This window comes from Dipodomys ordii, unplaced genomic scaffold (assembly GCF_000151885.1).
Source record: "Dipodomys ordii isolate 6190 unplaced genomic scaffold, Dord_2.0 Scaffold30, whole genome shotgun sequence".
NCBI lineage: Eukaryota > Metazoa > Chordata > Mammalia > Rodentia > Heteromyidae > Dipodomys > Dipodomys ordii.
Window position 1 is genome coordinate 3554364 of NW_012267246.1, and position 11546 is coordinate 3565909.

Below are 11546 nucleotides of genomic sequence, written 5' to 3' on the forward strand. Positions count from 1 at the left end.
AAATTATCAAGTGGCCAGGCACTGGTGGCTCACGCCTATAATCCTATCTACTCAGGAGGCTGAGATCTGAGGATCACAGTTCAAAGCCAGCCCAGGCAGGAAAGTCTGTGAGACTCTTATCTCCAATAAACCACTAGAAAACCGGAAATGGCGTTGTGGCTCAAATGGTAGAGCACTCGCCTTGAGCTGAAGAGTGCAGAGGGAATGCCCAAGCTCAGAGTTCAAACCCCACGGCTGGCCAAAAAAAAAGAAAAGAAAAGAAAATTATCAAGTGCTGATGCAGCCAACTCTTTCTTTTTAATTCAGGGAGGTTTTAGAAAAGTATCTGTGCATATCTACATATATCCATCTATGTATGTTTGTGTCTATCTCTCTGTCTGTCTCTCTCTCTAGATATCCTCTGTCTATGTATGTATGTATGCATGTATGTATGTATGTATGTATCTATCTATCTATCTATCTATCATCAGGACAATTTACATTAAGCTCAAGTCCCATAGAAGGCCTCAACCTCCCATCACATTCTTTTTTAAAAATTTAAATTCATGCATTCTTGTGTGTGTGTGTGTGTGTGTGTGTGTGTGTGTGTGTGTGTCCTGGAGCTTGAACTCAGGGCCTGGGCACTGTTCCCGAGCTTTTGTGCTCAAGGCTAGCACTCTATCATTTGAGTCACAGCTCCACTTCCAGCTTCTTGATGATTTAATTGGAGGTAAGAGTCTTATGGACTCTCCTGCCTGGGCTGGCTTGGAACTGTGATCCTCAGATCTCAGCCTTTTGAGTAGCTAGGATTACAGGCGTGAGCCACCAGCACCCAGCTCCTCTCACATAGTAACAACAAGGGAATGGCAGACTGACCAATCTTGCCTTGGGATATCCCCGCCCCTCCCCTCCCCCCATGGCATCAATTAGGTTTCAGGAACTGTAACACAAGAGGAAAAGACAACACTGTGGGCTGCTGCTGTGTGGATTCTGAAGCAAACTTGAAATGGAAGATGGAGGCTTGGGTGAGCGTAGCAGGGTGGTGTCCTGCCCTTAGGGAGAAGGGTTGTAAGGCAGAGGTCTGGGGCCCTGGGCCCTGGGGACAGGCTCTGGCCAGTGCCAAGGGTGGCAGGAAGACAGTGGAGAGTGTTGGGACCCTCGTGAGTGCCCCTTGGGACAGCAGTTGGTGATAGCACAACAGAACGGAGCGGCTGCATGCCTTGCTGAGAGGCAGGCAGCATTCAATATTGACCCGTTATCTGATTCCTGGGCACACACGCCCCGCGCATGTGCTGTTCCGAGTGTCTGATGTGGACTGTTGGGTGGTAAAGCACCCGGTGGCAATGCCAGGCTATGTGGATCTTTTAACAAGTTAAGAAGCTGGAAGACCCCATGGCTGGCTGGGGCCTGGGGTGAACAGCTGACGCCATCAGAAATTAGGAAAACACAGCGGTGTGCACCCCGTCATTTGTCAGGGCCCAACAGTATGCGTGGAGGGGTTTCATGGACGTCTCACTGAGTGGGAGAGACGTGGACATGGCTCCCCATCGAGCTGCTGCCCCTGGCTGAGTCCCCAAAACAACCTTGAGCCAAGCAGGACCTAGGAAGTCAGCTGCCTTGCAGTGACGGCCTTGGAATGAGCAGCATGTCCACTCACATTAGGTTGACTCTTCTCAGTGGACCTCCACATCTGTCAGCGGTTTGCTTCTTGTGTTTTGAAGCCATGTCATTGGGGGTGTTGGAATTTGAGATCCTGGCACCTTCTCGTTGGCTCGGCTCCCTGCTGACCATGAAGTGCCCTGGTTTTGGTTGGTGCTTTTGTGGGGAAGCATGGACTCCTGACTTGGGCCCAGGAATTAACCAGGAGCCAGAGAGACGCTGGGCATCCTGGCCTCCTCCATTTTGTATCTGTGTCCTCTGCTCCAGCCACCCTCTCCTGTCTCCCTCTGTCATCTTGGGGTCTGCCCTGGGAGTGGAGCAGAGCGCCAGCTCGTGTCTGTGGATGTCAGCGACTCATTGCTACAAGGCTCCACCTGACTCCTCTTCATACCACAAGACTGCTGCCAGCACCTGTGGCCACCAACACACACACACACACACACACACACACACACACACACACACACACGTACACACCCACCCCTCTCCCACTGCCCTTCATCTCCTGTGAAGGGAAAGCAGAGGTCCATTTGGGGAAGTGGGCAGGAGACTGCTCAAAACATGACCTTCTCTCTCCCCTGGCTGCCTGTGGCTTTCTCTGCCCGCACTGTGACTCATGTTTTATTTGGAGGGTATTGGAGTGAATGGCTGCGCCTGACTGTGGATCCCAGGAGTTGGAGCGGGGCTTTAGATGCTAGTGATGTTCAGTCGGCTCTGTCTCCTTGGCTGGCACTCTAGGCCCCTGACGTCACTGATCATTCCCACTGGGGCCTTGAGGCCACCGGAGATGCCCTTTCTAGACCCTGTGAATTAGCTACCCCCGCCCCCTTGGATCTCTGTCCTTTGATCTGAGTTCTTCTCCGCTGAAGTCCCTTTGCAATCACTGCGGGCTCCAGGAAGGAGAAAATTCATGGGTAAGTGTGTAGTGCGTTAGGCAAGCTGACCTTCACACAAGTAATGCTGTTTTATCATCTAAAGGAAACAGCCAGAAACTCAGGACATTGCCAGCAGGAGATTACCAGGAAGAGATCACCAGCTGGAAATCGTGGTCAGGAGAGATCACCACCAAGAGATCATGGTCAGATTACTATGAAGAGATAGCAAGGAGGAGATCACACTCAGGAGAGATCACTCTCAGGATCACCACCAGGAGATCACCACCAAGAGATCATGGTCAGAAGATCACCACGAGGAGATTGCCAGCTCACAATCGTCCTGCTCCACTGCAAAGCTGAAGTCCTGGCTTCGCAGGAACTCCTCCAGGGACAAGGATGGAGCGAATAGTCAGCCAGCCCATCCCTGGGACGTGGCACAGCTACCCTGCACACCTTTCTCACCCCCTGCCCTCATTCTCTATATTTCACCAGAAGCCCATATCTGTGCCCTTGAAGAGAGATGGACTGACCTGCCCACTTCCCAAGGCACCCTGCAATACACAGCCTCTCTCTGCCCATCACCTGGGCTCTGACTGACACATGGGGTGGGGAGAGCAGTTGGACCTAATGCAGGACACCTGGACTCTGGGCCTGGGGTTTCTTGACTGAAGTGTGCTTTCCTTTCTGACCATCTGCCCCTGCCCCAGCTTCTTGCCATGCCCCGCCTCAGGCAGTAGCGCCCACTAGTGGCCACACAAGGTTTCTCCCCTTCTCCGCCACCCACCACCCACTGGTCACCTGAGTCTCCTAAGCCCGCCTCCCCCACTCACATCTCTCCATTCTCCCACCCACACTGACCAGGGCCTGTCCATTTCCGAATAGAGCGGAACTCAAAGCCACGCAAGAACTCAGCTTGCTCGAGGAAGGAGAATCCTCAGGTCCCAGGAGAAGATGTCTTCCCTTGGTCGTGTTCTGTAGTCCTTTTCAGATGCTAAAGGTCACCTGGGTGGGAGGAGGGGGAAGGGCATGTGCAGGAGGCTGGGCCACAAAGGAAGAAGAGTAATAAAGAGCAGAAAGCTTCTAAGGCCCGTGGGCCTCGCACTGGCCTGGACTTCTGTCCACTGCCCACCTTACAGGAGACGGAAGACACCGTCCGGGGTCACGTAGGCCTGGAGTCTATCTCTGGAAGCCAATTTTTGAGTCTCAGGCGTATGGGCTCTGGAGATTTTCCAGCGGACTTGATAGATCCGAGTAATGGAGAAAAGCAGGGCCTCAGCCCCACAGGTTTTATGACGCCTGTAAAACATGTTTTACAGTTTCTGCTTCATTTTATGCTGTTAAGCTAAGCATTTGACATCATATGGCACTTTAAGCATGGTGATTTACGGCGAGTCAGCAATTGCACCTGTAATAAAAAGCCAAAAGTATGGGTTTTAAAAGTAATCGACTGTATTTATTATTGACATAAACAGTTACCTGCAGTTCATTCGGACATCATCTTGGGTTTAACTCATGTATTAAAGATATTATGTTTTCTATCCAGCAAGGCCACTATCAAGGTGAAAGCTGTATGTGGTTGAAAATGAGAATAGCCTGGTGTGTAATGATAAATATTTAAAAATAAATGATATAGAGGATTTCATCTCGATTAATAATAATATTGTTTATTTTCTTTTTGCACATCTCCCTAGCAACCTTCAACTTCAACCCCCGAGCAAACCACGAATCTGTTTCTCATGTCTTTAATTTTGTTATTTCAAGAACGCAGTGTAAATGGAATCACACAATTTGTAACCTTTCAAGCTTGTTTTATTTTCTTTATCTTTAAACTCGAACGGTTCCCCTGAGGTCTGTTTGGCTTTCCTCTGAGTCATCTCATTCCTCTTTCAACAAGGTAGTTGCAAGCAGGGTGGCGTAACTCAACTGATTTGGAAATTACTTCCATACAGAGTGGAAAAAGGGAGCCCAGATTCAAAGTCACTTCAAGCAAGAGAAAATTATTTATATGGATAAGTCCATGTGGAGCGAGAGTGTTCAGTTTTAGACAGGGTGAGAGCATGTTTGTGCAAAAATGTATTCATCCCTCCGGCAAGAGGGTTAGCAGCATGGCTCCAAACTGCTCATTTTCGAGATGCTTCAGTTGAGTATTTGGGAAAATAGAATGAAAAAGAACTGGAAGGTGATTCATGTTTACATTTCAAGCTTTGCAGCATTTGAATTGCTCGTAATATAAGCATTCATCAAGTCCATTCTGTGTGTGCAGAGAAACTTCACGTTCTTGGAAACACAAAGTCTACATGGGTCCAAGGCACAAGTTCCCATCATCTTCTGTTGAGCAGTTGGTGCATCTCTTGCCATTCTTAAGATACTGTGTGGTGTGGTTATGTTTTGTTTTTCCTAAATAAATGGAAAGTTAACAAAGGCAGTTTGTTTTCAAAGACCTCAACTGAGTGAGTGAGAGACAGAGAGAGAGAGAGAGAGAGACAGAGATAGAGAGAAAGGGAGAGAGATCTGCAGTTTGGGGTGAGTTTATTTCAGACTCGGCATCAATCCTACGCACATTTCTGGTTTGTTACAGGGAGAGAACACAGGAAAACTAGCCAGAGGAGATGGTACATCAGCAGTGTGACACAGGCCCAGCCTATGTCTGAGAGTCCTCCCCCATAGACTCCACAGGGTGCCCTCTCCTCCCTTCCCCTCCCTCATAGCCCATCAGAGGCCTGTGCCCAGGGAGGACTGGTTGGCCACAGAGCACAGGCACACACACGCTCTAGCTCTAGATTTGCAGGAGTCTGGGCATTCACGGCCAGGCTGCTTAGCTCATGGTTTGAATCCACTGATGTCCAAGTTCTCAGGCTATCCCAGGATCACCCAGCAAGTGGATGGCCATTTTCTGGGAGAGCAACTTAGACCTGAAGGCAGCCTCTAATTAAGGAAAGCCCACTCTGGCAGCTGGGGCTGGAGCAGTGGAAGGAGAGTGCTGGTCACTTGCTTTCTGCGGGGAGTCGAGGGTTTGCGGACCAGTTAGGCAAAGCAGGCCTGCGTGATCTGTGCCTAAGGCATATCTTAGGCACCGAGCCCACTACCAGCTTTCCTGGCAGACGAGCCTTCACAGGGCAGGGGGGAGGGATCGCTGGGGGGATTCAGTCCACCTTGTGAGGCTCCCTGGGGACAAGGCTCTCTGAAGCCTGGGACCGTGGGCTCTCTTCTCTAGACATGGCCCCAGGCACTGCTTGACCACTTTGACTGTGTCCTGTGGTTGTTGAGGTCTTGAAGACTCACCGGGCCCGAGTGTGGGTTTGGAGATGCCCAGGGCAGGAGGCTATCCGGAGACACAGAGGCGGTCAGAGAGAACGTCCTGACAAGGGGCGATTGTCCACGAGGTTACCACAGGGTAAAATGTGTCTGGAGACTTAGAACCTGAGCCGAACACAGGGACCTAGAACCTGTGTAGAACACACAGGGACTTAGCACCATGCAGAATACGGGGATTTAGAGCCCATGCAGAAAATGGTGATATAGAACCATGTAGAACACGGAGGAGATTTAGAACTGTGTAGAACATGGGGATGGAGCACTGTGCTGAACATGTGCTTGGACGTCCTTTGTCCCGGGGACAAGGAGGGTACGATGGTCACCGCTGGGCTGGCATCTGCTTCCTGGCACTTCCGTTTCATTTTTTAAATTGTTATCATAGGTGATGCAATGTCATCCATCAGGTACCAAGCACTTTTCTTTCTGGACAGGGTCTCTCCGTCACTTGCTCTCTCCGTTTCCCCTCTGTTGACTGGCACTTCGTTAAGCATCTCCTGAGTTCTACATGGCCAGCATCTGGCCACACGGTGTGGGTGGCAAATGTTCTGCTGAGGAGCTGCTGGCCACGTCTACCCCTACAAGGGACGAGGTAAAACACAGCCAGACGGACCCTACCCTCGGTTTCACACGCTGCCCCCCCCCCCCGTTCCCCGAGGAACTTATGAAGGATGAACATCTCACGTTGAGTCCCTAATTAGAGAGCCTCGGCTACAGGGGCGTCTAGGCTGATGCCACCTTGAACACCATGGAGTCTGCCAAATACACAGGTCAAGTCTCTCCTCTGCCCATCCCAGGAAAGCCCTAGTCTCTTGTTTCCTCCACTCACTAGCTCAGCCTGGCTGTCAGGGTAACAGGAAGCAGGTGTCAGGCACGTGACGGCTGTGTATGGGGACAGACTGAGAGACCTGGGTGCCGCCCTCCCCTGGGGCCACCCACCCAGCCTGCTCTCCATGGACTCCCTTTTTTTTCTGGAAAATCAGTTCCTTTCTCCCTTTCCTCCACACAGAGCTGGAAATCCACTCTCTGTAAGCGACACAGTAAGAGTTCTAGTCTTCCAGTTGCCTGAGGTGTGAGACAGACAATGGCAGGACAGAGCTGGGAAGAGTGTCTTGCACACGCAAGCGCTGGGTTCTGTTAACCGTCACCCCAGCTCGCACACTGCGGTCCACAATTCTGTGTAAATGACACACAAGGACTTCCCCCTCTCCCCCCCCCCACCTGTCACCGCCATCCATCTTTCTGGAACGCTGCACTGATTTGTCAATTTCCATTTTTGAAAAATGACCGAATGCTCCGGGCACCATCCTATTCACCTCGAGCAGTGCTGATTTACGTGTGGGCCTCCCACACTCACACCCGAGAGGTGGCTCAGCACACGCAGCGGAATGGCTGGAAAGGACCCCATCATTCAAGGCTGAAGCCCTCCTCCCCTGCCTGTGCCACACTCTCTCCCCTTAAACAAGAAAATGGCCCAGTATTTCTCGAGGGGAAGTTAAGATGTCTCTGTCTACAGCCCAGAGCCCAGGCCAGAAGATCAGGGATTTTCAAATGAGACATACATGGCGTACGCTAGCACAAACACAATGAGATGGGAGAGTTGGCCAGCATAGGACTCTGGAGCAGCACCTGTATGAAACCTGCACCGCAGAGTGACTTGGGAACTGGGCAAAGTGAGAACTCTTGTACCCGCAGCAAGGACTGGAAGAACCACGCGGGTCCAGGCCACCTGGTGCCCATGTGTAAGACAACTTCCACGGTGAAGAGAGACAAATTCACACTGGAGAGTTCTTGGCCACTTGGCTAAAGGTTGCCAGAGGAGAAATCCAGCTGTTGATATGAGAACTCAAAGGAATCATTTATTGACAGTTTTATGAGTCATGCAATATTTACTGAACCTAGAGTTTGTCTGGAGTTGGGGGGGCGGCAGCGGATTTTCTGGTTCTCCACGAATCTTTTGTGTGATCGTCACTAAGACTCATAAGATCTTTTGGGGGGCATATGTGAATATAGGTTTACTGCTGAGACTCTACTGATAAAACACCTGTTGAAAAGTATGCATTTAATTTTAAGAATGAAATATGATGCCCACTGTTTTGGGTGATATTGGGATGTGAATTCAAGACCTCACACTTGCTAGGCAGGTGCTTTACCACTTGAGCAACTCTGTCTAGCTTTTTTTTGTGTTGGTTATACCTTCATGCCTCCGCTGTACTGGACTGTAATCCTTCCATCTGTGCCTCTCTGGGTCACTGGGCTGGAAGATGCATTTCATGGCCCTGAGTCTCATAAATGAAGCCCAGGTTGGCCTTGAATCTCCACTTCCCCATCTCTGCCTCCAAAGTAGCTGGGATGATAGGGCTGAACCACTATGTCTGGCTCAAGAACAACTTCTGAAAGTTAGCATTAGGTGAAGGACTGCACGTTATTACTGGCAACTGCTATAGTGCAAAAACCTTCACTTGGCCAGAAGCCAAGGAAAGTTGTTGCCAAGACTCCTTATAGTTCTCTGGACCTGAGTAGATGTTCCATCCAAGGACAAACATACCAACTATAAGCTGGGTGCTGGTGGCTCACACCTGAAATCCTAGCTATACAGCAGGGTGATCTAAGGACCACAATTCAAAGCCAGCCCAGGCAGGAAAGTCTATGAGTCTTTTATCCCCAATAAACTACCCAGAAAAAGCTGGAAGTGGCACTGTGGCTCAAGTGGTAGGTAGAGTATTATCCTTGAGCACAAAGAGGTACATGGACAGTGTCCAGGCTCTGAGTTCAAGTTCCAGAACCAGCAAAAAAAAAAGCTTATTATTAAAATGTATGTGACTGAAGTGATTTCCATTGCCACAGATTATGGCCTCAGTTTAGCTAATTCTAGTTATCAGAAGGAAACACCACAGGCTTCCTTCAGTCTTCAAAAAGCCTCCTCCATGGGACTGGGAAGGTGGCTCAGTGGTAGAGCGCTTGCCTTGCATGCATGAGGCCCTGGGTTCGATTCCTTAGCACCACATAAGCAGAAAAACAAATATAAAAAACTTCTTTAAAAATTCTCCTCCTGTTAAGCATATTAGACTTTAAAAAAGAATGTGACTTTGAAAAGTCCGATCTAGCTTACCTGGTGAACACAAGAAAGGATTTGTAAAGATGGTTGCCCTAAAATGTACACACCGGGAGAGTGCAGTCTCCTGCAACAGGACGGGAGTGCCACCCGCTGGCCAAACAGCCTCGGCCTCGGGTGAGAGATGCCACCCCAGAGTGCCAAGGAAGATATCAGGGCTGAGTGCACCTATCAACAACAAATGATAAAGTTGGGTGCTGGTAGCTGGTGCCTGTATCTTCACTGCTCAGGAGGCTGAGATCTGAGGATCACAATTCAAAGCTGGCCCAGGCAGGGAAGTCCATGAGACTCTTATCTCCAACCAGCCACTAAAAAGCCAGATGTGGAGCTGTGGCCCAAATGGGAGAGCACTCGCCTTGAACACAAAAGCTTAAGGACAGAGCCCAGGCCCTGTGTTCAAGACCCAGGACCGCAACAAAATAAAACTCCCCAAAGAAACCGGAAAATTAAAAAAAAAGATTTCTACTTTTAAACACAAGTGACCATGATTGTATGCACCTTCCTGTGCTGTCTCTGGGAGTGAATAGCACATATTCCATTATAGACTGGCCAGAATTCAAAAGCTGGAGCATACAAATTGTTAGCGAGGTTGTGAGACATCAGGTATATTCACCCCCGCCCTTTAGTCATATTAACAAAGCCAAATGTGCATTGTCCCTTCAACCCAGGCACCCACTTCAGCCTGAAGACTGCTTCCAGGAATTGAAATGTTCAGGCATACTGCATATTGCAAAGCAGACCTTTTGTAGTTACAAAATACCAGACATAATAAAACACTATAGGAGAGCGGTGTAATGAACTTCTGCATGAACACACATAGACCTGTGAAGGTGTGGGAACGAGGAAGACTGATCTGCAGTATTAGGGATTTATTGCTAGGTGGAGGGAGACAACTTTAACAGGGGAAAGCCCCATCCCTGATGCTGTTGGACTTAATGCAGGACTTCAGTGACACACTTCAGGACTTGAAATGTGGGATATATCAGGATGATGCGGGGAGGTAGAGGTGTTTTTTCAAGCCACATGGGACTCCAAGCCCTCAGGCCAGGTGATTCCCGTGGGAGTAGACAGCCCCAATGGATCGGGGTCTGCTGAATCCCTCCTGTGGGATTTTATGCTGCTCTGTGGGCATGTCTTTGTGCTCATCCCTATCTGCTCCCTTTTGTATGGAAATTCTGCAGGGAAGGGGGCAGCGGCTCACTACTTTGCAAAGGTGAAACCTGCTTCTTTGGAGCTATGTGCGCCCTTCCCTCCCCCTTGCTATACAGGGCTTTACTTTTCATCATCCCTTTGTATGAAGTTTAGTTATAGCACCAATTCCATTTAGTTCTATTAAGCAGCAGGGCTCCTGGGATGTCTCTCTTGTGCCATCTACCGACATGACTTGAACATCAGAGGTTTTTTCCCATCCCAGTAGCATAATGTGAGTGTCTCGGCATGGCTCACTGTAGGCCAATGTAATGAGAACAAGCATGTTGAGTGCATGGGCAGCGATGGTTTGTTCACAGGGCAAGGGATTTCCTTGTTTTACAGATGCTGGTGTAACTCTCCTGGTTTCAGGGATTCCTCATGTACGTACTTTTGCAAGACGGACACTGCTTAGTGTCTAAGATACACAGGAAGAGTGCACCAGATATAGTTTCAGACTTCATGAGAAATTGTCGAACAAGTACAAAGATTTCCCATGTATCCTATACCCAGACTTCCTGTACGAACATTTGCCACAGTCATCTTATCTCTTTTCTCTGTTTACAATGTGTGTATGTGCACATCACTTGTCAAGTTTGAGAGAGCTGCAGGTGAACTCTCCTTTTTGTGTCTCTGTGTGTTTCCTAAAAACTGGCACAGCTCAGTAATCAAAACCAGGAAATTAACGTTGACAGAAAAGGAACTATGTATTCATAGGTCTTTGGCTTTTCAGATCGTCACCTGTCCCCAATAGTGTTCTTAAAGTCAAAGAAAACCAGGCTATCACTCACGATTTATTGTGCCGTTGTGTCTTTTCAGGCTTCTAAAGCCAGGAATGATTCTTTAGTCTGACTTGAACTATTTCATTTTGTATTTTATTGTAAGTAGTTCTACTAAGGGGGTTCTAATAAACATGACCTTTGAGGGGGTATATGGGCCTTTCAATTTGGGTGCCTGATGCTTCCTTGTAACCAAATTTAGTTATAACTATTTGGTGTGGAGTTCTTTCCTATTACAGAGTATATCGAGAGGCACGGATATCAAATTGGTTTGTCATACCAGGTGTGTGCATTTCTCACTAAAAATATAGCAGAATTGGAAAAAAAAAAACCCTGAAGGAAGCAGGTACGCAGAGGCAGAGTGCTGGGTAGAGAGGTTGGCAGAGAAGACTGGCTTGATTTTCACGCCACGCCCGAGCCCCTGGAGTGTGGGTGGAAAGGAGCAGTGGACAAATGGAGGACACCAGGGAAATGGCACGGAGGGGACTGAGAAGCAGAGGATGTGCCCGCTGCAGCCCAGGGCACCGGGAGAGCAGGTGGGCAGCCCCGCAGGGCTGTCACTCCCGGGTGGGGGGGGGAAGAAGAGGAAAAGGAGGAGGGGAGGGAGAGGAGGGAGACTGAGGGGAGGAGGGGAGGGGA